Here is a 13568-nt window from a genome sequence, read left to right as displayed (position 1 = left end):
TAAGGCTGAGAAGTCAAAGGCTCTCCAAGCTGAAGCAGAAGAATCTGAAGAAGCATCAGAAGATTCTGATGAAGATGAGCTGACTCTGATCTCCAAGAGGCTCAACCGCATCTTGAAGCACAGGCAGAGCAAGTACAAATGCTCTAGAAAGGCAAAAGGAAAGTCTGAATCCTCAGGCCAGAAGAAGTCCTCACTTAAGGAAGTCACATGCTTTGAGTGCAAAGAATCAAGGCACTACAAAAGTGATTGTCCAAAGTTGAAGAAGGACAAGAAGCCAAAGAAGCACTTCAAGACGAAGAAGAGTCTGATGGTAACATTTGATGAATCAGAGTCAGAGGATGTTGACTCTGATGGTGAAGTCCAAGGACTCATGGCTATTGTCAAAGACAAAGGAGCAGAGTCAAAGGAAGCTGTTGACTCTGGCTCAGAATCAGAAGGAGATCCTAACTCAGACGATGAAAATGAGGTATTCGCTTCTTTCTCTACCTCTGAACTGAAACATGCCTTGTCTGATATCATGGATAAGTATAACTCTTTATTGTCTAAGCATAAGAAGTTGAAAAAGAACTTATCTGCTGTCTCTCAGACTCCTTCTGAACATGAGAAAATTATTTCTGATTTGAAAAATGATAATCATGCTTTGATCAATTCTAACTCTGTGCTTAAGAACCAGATCGCTAAGTTAGAAGAAATAGTTGCTTGTGATGCCTCTGATAGTAGAAACGAATCTAAGTATGAAAAGTCTTTTCAAAGATTCCTAGCTAAGAGCGTAGATAGAAGCTTGATGGCTTCAATGATCTATGGCGTAAGCAGAAATGGAATGCATGGCATTGGCTATTCTAAACCAATTAGAAATGAGCCCTCTGTGTCTAAAGCTAAATCTTTGTATGAATGCTTTGTTCCCTCTGGTACCATATTGCCTGATCCTTTACCTGCTGAAGTTGCAAAACCCCCTCTCAAAAAGGGATCTTTCTCTATGTCTAAATATCATGCAAAAATTCCTTTACATTATCATGTTGAGAAAACCAAGGTGATCAGAACCTCTGGGTAACTAACAAGAGAGGACCCAGAAAATGGGTACCTAAGGATAAGATTATCTATGTTGCAGATATCCTTGATAGCTCCACTGAAACACCAATCATGGTATCTGGACAGTGGATGCTCGCGTCACATGACGGGAGAAAGGCGTATGTTCCAAGAGCTAAAACTTAAGCCTGGAGGCGTAGTTGGCTTTGGAGGAAATGAAAAGGGTAAAATTGTTGGTACTGGTACTATTTGTGTAGATAGTAGTCCATGCATTGATAATGTGTTATTGGTAGACGGCTTAACTCATAACTTATTGTCTATAAGTCAATTAGCTGACAAGGGTTATGATGTTATATTCAATCAAAAGTCCTGCCGGGCTGTAAGTCAGATCGATGGCTCTGTTCTGTTTAACAGCAAGAGGAAGAACAACATTTATAAGATCAGATTATCTGATTTGGAGGCTCAGAATGTGAAGTGCCTTCTTTCTGTTAATGAAGAGCAGTGGGTATGGCATAGACGGTTAGGGCATGCCAGTATGAGAAAGATTTCTCAGTTGAGCAAGCTAAACCTTGTCAGGGGCTTACCCAATCTGAAGTTTGCTTCAGACGCTCTTTGTGAAGCATGTCAGAAAGGCAAATTCACTAAAGTCCCTTTCAAGGCAAAGAATGTTGTCTCAACCTCAAGGCCGTTGGAACTTCTGCATATCGACCTTTTTGGACCAGTGAAAACTGAGTCTATAGGTGGCAAGAGATATGGGATGGTTATCGTTGATGACTATAGCCGCTGGACATGGGTAAAGTTTCTAACCCGCAAGGATGAGTCTCATGCTGTGTTCTCTACCTTCATAGCCCAAATGCAAAACGAGAAGGCTTGTAGGATTGTGCGTGTCAGAAGTGACCATGGTGGAGAGTTTGAGAACGACAAGTTTGAGAGTCTGTTTGATTCCTATGGAATTGCACATGATTTCTCTTGTCCCAGAACTCCTCAACAAAATGGTGTTGTTGAGAGGAAGAACAGAACTCTTCAGGAGATGGCTAGAACCATGCTCCAAGAAACTGGCATGGCTAAGCACTTTTGGGCAGAGGCAGTAAATACAGCATGTTACATTCAGAACAGAATCTCTGTGAGACCAATTCTGAATAAGACTCCCTATGAATTGTGGAAGAACATAAAACCCAACATTTCCTATTTTCATCCTTTTGGTTGTGTTTGCTATGTTCTTAATACTAAGGATAGATTGCATAAATTTGATGCTAAGTCATCTAAATGTCTATTACTTGGTTATTCTGAAAGATCTAAAGGTTTTAGATTTTATAACACTGATGCTAAGACTATTGAAGAGTCTATTCATGTTAGATTTGACGATAAGCTTGACTCTGACCAGTCAAAGCTAGTTGAGAAGTTTGCAGATATAAGCATAAATGTTTCTGACAAAGGCAAAGCTCCAGAGGAAGCTGAGCCAGAGGAAGATGAACCAGAAGAAGAAGCTGGTCCCTCTGATTCACAAACTCTGAAGAAGAGCAGAATCACTGCAGCTTATCCTAAGGAATTGATTCTGGGCAACAAAGACGAACCAGTCAGAACCAGATCAGCCTTCAAACCCTCTGAAGAGACCTTGCTTAGTCTGAAAGGATTGATGTCCTTAATTGAACCCAAGTCCATAGATGAATCTCTTCAGGACAAGGATTGGATTCTGGCCATGGAAGAAGAATTGAATCAATTCTCCAAGAACGATGTTTGGAGCTTGGTGAAGAAGCCTGAGAGTGTCCATGTAATTGGAACAAAATGGGTGTTCAGAAACAAGTTGAATGAGAAAGGAGATGTAGTCAGAAACAAGGCGAGGCTAGTTGCTCAAGGCTACAGCCAGCAGGAAGGAATATACTACACTGAAACATTTGCTCCAGTAGCAAGACTAGAAGCAATCAGACTGTTGATCTCTTTCTCAGTGAATCACAACATAGTTCTTCATCAGATGGATGTGAAAAGTGCCTTCCTAAATGGTTATATTTCAGAGGAAGTCTATGTTCATCAACCCCCAGGTTTTGAAGATGAGAAGAAGCCAGACCATGTGTTCAAATTGAAGAAGTCACTCTATGGTCTGAAGGAAGCTCCCAGAGCATGGTATGAGAGACTCAGCTCATTCCTTCTGGAGAATGAGTTTGTAAGGGGTAAAGTAGATACAACTCTCTTTTGCAAAACTTACAAAGATGATATCTTAATTGTGCAAATCTATGTTGATGATATTATATTTGGCTCTGCTAATCAATCTCTATGCAAAGAATTTTCTAAGATGATGCAGGCTGAATTTGAGATGAGTATGATGGGAGAACTCAAGTACTTTCTGGGAATACAAGTTGATCAAACACCAGAAGGAACATATATCCATCAGAGCAAGTACACTAAAGAACTTCTGAAGAAGTTCAATATGCTGAAATCTACAGTGGCCAAGACTCCAATTCATCCTACATGCATTCTGGAGAAAGAAGATGCAAGTGGTAAAGTTTGTCAGAAGCTTTATCGTGGTATGATAGGTTCACTTCTATACTTAACTGCATCTAGGCCAGATATATTATTTAGTGTTCATTTATGTGCTCGTTTCCAATCAGATCCAAGGGAAACCCACTTAACTGTTGTTAAGAGGATCCTAAGGTATCTGAAAGGCACCACTAACCTTGGCTTGATGTATAAGAAAACATCAGAGTATAAGCTTTCAGGTTATTGTGATGCTGATTATGCTGGAGATAGAACAGAGAGAAAAAGTACTTCTGGAAATTGTCAATTTCTGGGAAGCAATTTAGTCTCATGGGCAAGCAAGAGGCAATCAACCATTGCACTATCCACTGCAGAGGCAGAATATATCTCAGCAGCAATTTGCAGCACCCAGATGCTCTGGATGAAACATCAGCTAGAGGATTATCAAATCCTTGAGAGCAATATCCCAATCTATTGTGATAACACTGCTGCAATATCTTTGAGTAAGAATCCTATCTTACATTCAAGGGCAAAGCACATTGAGGTAAAGTATCACTTTATTAGAGATTATGTACAAAAGGGGGTACTTCTTCTGAAGTTTGTTGATACTGACCATCAATGGGCAGATATCTTTACAAAGCCCTTAGCAGAGGATAGATTTAATTTTATTCTGAAAAATCTGAATATGGACTTTTGTCCAGAGTGAAGATGGATCAGAACCTCTGACTATGATACTTCTTGATCAGAAGATGTCTAGTCCAGAAGGTAACTCCATCAGAGTGTATGTACCCATTGGTGCTGACTCTGAAGCTGAGACAGTAACACGTGTGTCAGTATCTCTGATGCATAGTTCCTTGTGCCCCTGTGACAGTCTGTCGTGATAAGTGTAGATGTGCTTCTCTCTTGCGTGTGATATGTGTATTTACTGTTACTATCATGTCCTTAATTTTTAACCGTTGATCTTAAAATGCTTTTTGAATCAACAACGGTTATTTGATAAAACCCACTATACACACACGATCTCCTACACTTTCGGTTTTTACTCTCTCTCTCTCTTCTGTATTTTCAAAAACCGCTTACCCACGATCTATCTCTCGCTCTCTCTTCATCTTTCAACTTCATCTTCTACCCAAAACCTTCAACCGCTCAAAAAATGGTGAGACAAACCAGAAGAGATACTGCAGATGCAACCCAGTTCCCTCATATGGTAGTGGGTCAAGCTACAGGCCAAATGGGTCCTGAAGCTTCTGCTCAAGGTCAAGCTCAAGAGCAAGTTATTCCGATTGCAGAACGGGGCTGTGCCGTTCATTGTGTGTATGCTCCTGAGGAACTTCAAGTTTTGGCAGAATGGAGATTCGACCTCGACAATCTTGCTACAAATGGGTATGATCTTCGTCCTGAAGTCAGTGTTCAAGGCTGGGAAAATTACTTCAACAGGCTTCGAGGACCGGTGTACGACAAGTTGATCAAGGAATTCTGGAAACACGCTGACTTCGATGACACTCAGGTGGTATCCTACATTCTTGGAAGGAGGATCATAATTACAGAGAAGTCATTTGTGAACCTACTGGGTGCAGAGACTGCACATGGGTATCGATTTCAACTCACTGAATCGAAGCTGAAACCCAAGACGAAGGATGAGACCAACAAGGCCCTGTACACCACATACAAACCGGGCAAGACTGACTACAAGGTGCTGGACCTTCATCCCAAGCTCAGAATCTGGCACAAGATTCTGCTCAACTATATCAACCAGAGACCAAAGGGCAGTTCCCCAGATTACATCAATTTCAGCCAGAAGGCGATGCTGTTCTTCATCCAAGCCAAGCAAAAGATCTGCCTTCCCTACTTCCTGTTCTCTTACTTGAAGGAGTGTATCAGAAAGTCCAAAACTACTGCCTCCATCAAGTCAGCAATCAAGTATATCCCTTTTGGGAGATTGCTCTCAGATCTCTTCATTGAGAGCAACCTGGTGCAAGATCTGATCAATGCTGGATGCGTAGAGGATCTGACCACCATTGTCAGTGATGTCTTCACTGCAAATTCTCTGAAGAAGATGGGTCTGGTCCAGAAGAAAATTGCCCCAGCTCATGAAGACACATCTTCTGAAATCAGAAAGAGAAGGGTGCCTCTGAATGACTACCCTCTGTGGACACAGGCAGACAATCCTGAAGCTATTAGGTGCTATGTTGAAGACCTAAGGGCTCAAGGCTTTGAAATTGATCTCGATGAATTCTTCAGAAGACTGCCGCCAGCTCAAGAGTTTCCCTCTCCTACCAAGAGGAAAGTTCAGAGGAAGATGGTCTTAGAAGAATCCTCTGAGGAATCTGATGGTTCTCAGAAGAAGAAGAAGAAGGCTGACCAGCCAAAAAGGAAACATGATGAAACCATCAAGCCTGATGCTGGTGGTGATGGTAATGTTGGTCCTAATAAAGCTGGTCCTTCTCCTCCCAAGAAGAAGAAGAAACAAGTCAGACTTGTGGTGAGGCCTACAAGTGTGGAACCGGCTGCTCAAGTGATCAGAAGGATTGAGACTCCTGTCAGAGTGACTCGGTCTTCAGCACGATCATCAAGTAAGTCTGTTATTGCTTCTGATGATGATTTAGATACATTTGATGCACTCCCCATCTCTGCTATGCTGAAACATTCCTCCAACCCACTCACTCCTATCCCAGAGTCCCAACCAGCCACACAAACTACTTCACCACCCAATTCACCAAGGTCTTCATTTTTCCAACCTTCTCCAAATGAAACACCTCTCTGGAATATGCTTCAGAACCAACCCACCGGACCCTCTGATCTAACCTCACCTATCACCATCCAATACAACCCATTAACTTCTGAACCCATCATCCCTGATCAACCAGAAAATAACCAACCAGAACCTGAACCCAGAACTTCTGATCACTCTGTCCCCAGAGCATCAGAACGTCTGGTTGTCAGAACCACTGATACAGATTCATCAAGTGTCTATACACTTGTATCATTCCCAATCAATGTTGCTGACTCCTCCCCTTCCAACAACTCTGAATCCAATCGTAAATTCATGGAGGTCAGAAAAGAAAAAGTGTCTTCCCTAGAAGAGTATTACCTTACTTGTCCAAGCCCTAGGAGATATCCTGGCCCTAGACCTGAACGTCTAGTTGACCCAGATGAACCTATCTTGGCCAATCCCTTACATGAGGCAGACCCTTTAGCTCAACAAGCTCAACCTGACCCTATCCAACAAGAGCCAGTTCAACCAGACCCAGAACAATCTGTGTCTAACCACTCTTCGGTTAGATCACCCAATCCTCTGGTTGAAACTTCTGAACCACACCTTGGAGCCTCTGACCCTCATGTCCAAACCTGTGACATTGGCTCTCCTCAAGGTGTCTCTGAAGCTCATAGCAGCAATCACCCAACCTCTCCAGACCAATACCTCTCCATAGTTCCCTACACTCACCTCAGACCCACCTCTCTCTCCGAGTGCATCAATGTGTTTAATCAAGAAGCTTCTTTGATGCTACGCAACGTGCAAGGTCACACTGACCTGAGTGAGAATCCTGACTCTGTTGCTGAGGAATGGGATAATCTGAGTACTTGGTTAGTTGCTCAGGTTCTTGCTATGATGAGTCTTCTCATTGCTGAAAGAGATCAGAGGATAGCAGCTGCAAAGCAAAGGTTTGCCCGAAGAGTGGCTCTTCATGAACAACAACAGAGACATAAGCTTCTTGAAGCTATTGAAGAGGCCAGAAGAAAGAAAGAACAAGCAGAAGAAGCGGCACGTCAAGCAGCAGCTCAAGCTGAATAAGCCAGATTAGAGGCAGAGCGACTTGAAGCTGAAGCTGAATCCCGTAGACTGGCACCAGTGGTTTTTACTCCGGCTGTTTCCGCTTCCACTCCTGCTAATCAAGCTGCTCAGAATGTTCCTTCTAGTTCTACACAGTCCAGCTCGTCCAGACTCGACCTCATGGAACAACGTCTTGAAACTCATGAGTCTATGCTACAGGACATGAAGCAAATGATGATGGAACTTTTGCGTCGCACTGATAAACCTTAGCTTTAGGATCTCTTCGTTTTTCTTGCTAACTTTGTTTTCTTTTTAAAACTTTGGTTATTTTTTTTTTCCTTTAGCTTCTCTTGTTATTTTTTTTTTGCTCTGTTAATTACTATTTCTCTTTGCATATATATCTATATTTATTTGTCACATTGTGTTTGCAAAAATTTTCTTTATTCATAATCTGTTCATGTTTACATCATACATTCTTTATCTCTTTCCCTAAAGTCTAGAATGGAGGATCTCTCCTCATTCTTCTGCACTCTTGGCGCTGCTCTGACCTTTCCCTCTCCAGACGATCCAGTGAATACTGGATGTTGTTGAGATTGACGATCTGCTCATCCATCTCCAGAATTTCTTCTGAAGTCTTGAGCTTCTTTTCTATGATTTCTTTCTCTTCCAGCAGCTTCAGTTCCAGCTGGCTGAGTTCTTGTACTTCCTCCACGAAGGCAAGGAATTCCTCTAAGTCATTCTTCAACTCTGGACGCAGGTCTTCTTCTAGTAGTGACCTCGTCAGCTCCGATATGGTCTTTGTACCCTCTGGATGCCTTATATTAAGGAACAAGTCCTCCTCAAAGGCCTTCCTTCTGAGCTCTTCTAGTGCTACCATGTATGATGCCATTTTTTTTCCTTTAATGAAATTGCTCGAGTTGTGAAGCTTACCCCATTCTCCATCGCTTTATATAGGCTTCACTTTCTCTCTGAAAGTTAATGCTCCTACAGTTTCTCGAGGTTAAGTTCTTGGTAACTGACCCTTTTCTTTACTCCCTTGGCCGGTGGTAAACGTTCTTCCCGTGCATTAACTCTTCTATTTATTTCGCCTAACTCTGACTCATGCATCGTTTTAATCTTCTTAAAACTTAGACCTTCTCTAAGGGGGAGTACCTTGTACTTCAAGCTAAGTTTTTCACACCCCAAGCTTTTTGCTTATGACAAAAAGGGGGAGTACAACCCAGTTTTTGATGTGTAAGATGTGTTAGTGTGATTTATTTTTCTTTTGGAGAATTTAAGAGTTCCACCTTTATGACCATAGATGTGTCACTGGGCAAATACAAGGAATACATTTCACTTCTTCTGAAGTGATTTTAGTTTGACTCTGATACCCAAGACTCTGATACCTTGTCCGTTGACTCTGATTACTTATGCGCTCTGATTACTCTATTTTCATCTATGTCATAAGTTTTTCACTCTGAACTCTTATATTATTTAGCTCAGAATCTAGACTTTTCTAACGTTTTCATCAAGTATTAGATTCAGTGGGAGCTAAGCTCAGAATCAAGCAGTGACTTGAATTCAGAATGAGCAAGATAAACTATTCACACCAGGATAAGTCTTATTCTATATCTCTAAACTCTGAGTGAATTCAGTTTAATGTTTAAGAATTGTTCATCAAAAATCTTAGTTTTGTCATCATCAAAAAGGGGGAGATTGTAAGATCAAGTTTTGATCTAGTAGTACAACTCTATGTTTTGATGATTACAAGTTAACCTTTTGATATGAACAATTATGGTACTCTAACGTGTTTTTCTGAGTGTGCTATTTACAGGCTCTGACCTCAATTCAATTCCACACAAATCAGAAGCACTGTGCATAAAGAGTGACCCAAGCAACGCTTTCGCATTAACAATGTTCAATATGAATAGTGGAAAAGCTTCAGTAGTTCTGAAGCTACACAAACTCTGATGTGGACTCAGTCAATAAAGCTCTGAAGATCCAGAAGTTCTGATAACCAAGAAACACTGAAGGTTCAGATGTTCTGATGGTGTAGAAGACTCTGAAGATACATAAGCTGAATAGTGGAAACTCTGAAGTCCAGAAGCAAGAAACTCTGAAGACCATGTACTTCCCTCTGAGTTTAGAATCAGAAGATACAACGGTCAGAGGATCTGTGCTTTCCCTCTGACTCTGATCAACTGGCTTCACAAGTTCCAACATGAAGCATTCCCCTGATCAGAAGTCTCCTAGGTTTAAAGGTCAAGTCGCTATCCAAGTACAAAAGCATATGTACTATCTTGACGACCTACCTAACATCCTCAGCCACAGCAGAAGCTGGAATTTCCAGAACTGCCCTCCAACGGTAGCATTTCCATGCAACGTTCAACCCTAATCCTTGGAGTATAAATAATGACTGAAGATTGAAAGAAGCGGCTAGAAGCATTTACACACGCGCAAGAAATATTCAAATCCTTCTAAGCTTTCTTTCATCCTGAATTTCATTGTGTTTACTATAAGCTTTTTAGAAGCAATTTCTTTGTAAACAAGAACTTCATATACAGTTGTATAGTTTTCCTTTAGGAGATCAAGGTTGATCGGATCCTAGAGAAGACTAAGAGAGTGAATCTTAGTGTGAGCTAAGTCAGTGTATTGTTAGTCACTTGTAGGTTTCAAGTGCAGTTGTAACACATACCTGATTAGTGGATTGCCTTCATTCTAAGAAGGAAGAAATCACCTTAACGGGTGGACTAGAGTAGCTTGAGTGATTTATCAAGTGAACCAGGATAAAATCCTTGTGTGCTTTTCTATCTCTCATCTTTAGCACTTAGTTCTCGAAAAGATTTGTTAAAATCTTTAAGGTGGAAGTTTTATCTTGAAAACGTTATTCAAACCCCCCCCCCTTCTACCGTTTTTCATACCTTCATGTATAATAAAGGACAAAAATAATTAGCCTTTGTGTCGACGGAAGCTTTAATCACGCTGGCAAGTTTATGGGTTATGGTGGACTAGTTCGTGATCATCAGGGGCAGTGGGTATGCGGTTTCCATAGTTATCTTGCAGGTGGCAGTGTTCTGCTATCGGAAGCAAGGGCGTTGAAACTTGGCTTGCAGCTAGTGTGGGATCGCGGATTCAGGGAGGTATATTGCAGTGTGGATTGCAGTGAACTGATTCGGACGCTGGAGGATGAAGACAACCACAGATTCTTCCCCATTCTTAGCGACATCCGAGAGCTTATCAGTAGACAGTGGAAGATATCTATTTCTGATATTAGTCGGGACTGCAATCAACCGGTGGATTGGCTAGCCAGGAGAAGGGCATTCACTTCATCCATGGCGTTGTGTATCCTAGATACCCCGCCATCGGACTTAGAGATCCTTGTCTTGAGGGATCATTTGACTCTTCCTAAGTTTTTTCTCGTTTCGTTGTTAATTTTCCGATGTAGCAAAAAAAGACTTTACAATTTGAAGGTTAGATTTGTGATGTGGGGGTCATCTTGAGTTTGTTCAAGAGATATTCACTTAACGAACTTGAGGTGTTGTCTTACTTCACTACTACATGTGCTAATTCAATCCTCTTAACACTAGTAAGTAGCCCGTGCAATGTACTAGTATTTTTTTTTTGATATTTAATGTATCAAAGTTATTTATATAATGATATTTGTTTCAAAATTGTATGGAAGAAAAATAATTTAATAATTATCTTATTAATTAATTTAGTATTTATGTTTTATTATATATTGGATAAAAAAATTTATGCTCAATAGACCACATGATTAATTTTATATTTTTTGTGCAATGATTGAACATTTATAAGAATAAATTAATATATTGTTTGGTGCATCGAAAAACTAATATATTACTTATTTACCTAATATGAAAAAATAAATTTGAAGTTAGAAATCATCGGCTATCCTTGGAGTCCAGATTGTGGAGCACCCGTCGTCGGAGTTAGAAGTCTTGCTTCTGTAAGACTCTTTAGCTTTGTAATTTTTTCTCTAGTTTTGTTAGTTTTCCGAAGCACAAAAACAAATAAAAAAGTATTGTGAAATTTAACCAAACAAATATCAAATCCATCCTTCTGTTTCAAATAAATTCTTTTTTCCTCTCCTTTCATAAACCTCTTTTAATTGATTTTCGATAGTGGGGATTGTGAGATCATGACAACTCAATTATTAGTTTCTTTTCTGATCAGTTTTGGACCATTTTTTTTTAAAAGGGAGCCATTTTGTGAAAGCATAAAATATTAATAAAACTAATATTTAATTTAAGTATTGAATTAATATTCAATTTTAAATTAAAGTTACGTTCAAATAAAAAAATATAAAAATGTGGTGTTGTGAGACTAGAGGAATAGTTCTAAAACTCATTTTTTTTAAGGAGTTAAGAACTCAAAGTTAAGAACGTGTGGTTGAGGCAAAATCTGCAAAAGTTGTTTATGAATTGTTTAGAGCCTATGTGACGCTTCGAAGCCTAGTGAGCAGTGCTAAAAACTACTCCCTCCGTTCCAAAACTATTGTAGTTTTTGGGCCTGTTTGATTGTGTTTTCAATTTTTTTGTTTTCAAAACTGTTCTGTAAAATAATTTTAAAAAACTGTTTTTTAGAAAATATAAGAAAAAGACTTGTTTGGTAATTAGATTTTGAAAACAGTTTTGGAAATTAAAAAACAAAAAAACTTGTTTGACAAATTTGTTTTGAAAACATATTTTAGAAACAAAAGAATAGAAAACTCGTTTGTTTGCATCCTTGTGAAAAAAACTATTGATACAAATACATTGAATTAAACTATTTTTATTATAAGATTTATGGTTCTTTTCTTTATACATTTTTATTAAATTTTGATTCTAAAAAATATCCGACTGTTGTTAAACTAGTCATTTTGTTGTGCATACATCATATTTGCAATTCTCATTGCTACTTCATTGAATAACATTGATAAGTTATCATTGTTGGAGTTTGTCTTTTCTATGCCAGAACCTTCATTCATGACATCAATTTCTACAGGATCCTTTATGAGGCTTGATAGGGTAGACAAGACTACACTCTATGGCTAGTGAAAATCTCTTCCAACCAGCAAATCACCTTCCATGACAACCTTGATAACTTCAATGGCATTATCCACTAAGCACGTGTTTCCCTTGAGAGTAGGGACCCCCTTGTTCTTAAAATTGTCCATACTGTCTATGAATGTTTATCTCCACTGTTGTCTTAGGTAGTCATCTGCATAACACCACCATTAGTTAGTACTCACTAACATTTCCTCAGTCTCTATTTACTAAGCATATTCTTTGAGTGAAGGAGAAGGATGCAATAAGAGACATATAATCAAGCCAATTATATAAGTTGGCAAGGATGCTCTGTAACAAAATTATCATATTCACATGAAGACATGAAGTAATTAGATGAAGGATCTAATCACCTTACATAAACTTTATTGTAAACATTGAGACATATTAAAATACATGTCAAAAGTAATCAAGTGAAAAATCCCTATCAGCCAACTGCCATCTTTATTTTATAGTAATTCAAGACTTTGAACTGAAAAGGATTCCCTAAGGGCCTTAACACAGCTGCTCTTGAAGAATGATTTGGCGCATATATGATAGTGCTGACACCTTTAATGCACGCTTGCTTTTGTTTCTAAATGTCCCTCATCAGTTTAAATTCTCAATTTCTCACTCTTTTAAAATTAATCACTCCCAAAGCATGCGATTGCAGTAGGACCAAGTGGCATTTGTTAATGACAGTTGGCAAACACCAAACAGTACTCACTGATTAAAATTCCTACCAATTTCCTTAAAAGGTTTATATTTATCAGAGCTAATTTAGTGAAAAATATAAGTGATATGCTTCATGACTAGAACACTCAGTTATGAAATTTTCAAAACTCAGCTTCATGAGAATACCATATCTTAGAGCAGTCTAATTCACTTAAACAGTTTTGTTTTATGAAAAATCTGATGAACATTCAGTATAATGCCCCATCTCTTTTTTGGTTAAAGCTTAATGTCATATCTTAAAGCAGTCTAATTAAAGAAAAAGCAACCGCAGAACCAGATCTATGACTGACCCTGAAGCAAACATCAAACAACAAGGAAACCCCTTTTTTTCATAAATATGTAAACCCCATAACAACACCCTCAATAGACCAAATACTCCATACAGTTAAGTCGATCCCAGTAGACCCACCTAGGACACTTCCTTAACAATACTGTGAGACCCAAGTTTTTAAGTTTGGAATAAACCGAATAAACTTCCTTTCCACGATTAATTTGATGTAACGTGAAGGAAAACCTGAACAAGTGTTTGTTGAATGGAA

This window comes from Lotus japonicus, chromosome 2 (assembly GCF_012489685.1).
Source record: "Lotus japonicus ecotype B-129 chromosome 2, LjGifu_v1.2".
Lineage (NCBI taxonomy): Eukaryota > Viridiplantae > Streptophyta > Magnoliopsida > Fabales > Fabaceae > Lotus > Lotus japonicus.
This window is presented reverse-complemented; position numbering follows the sequence as displayed.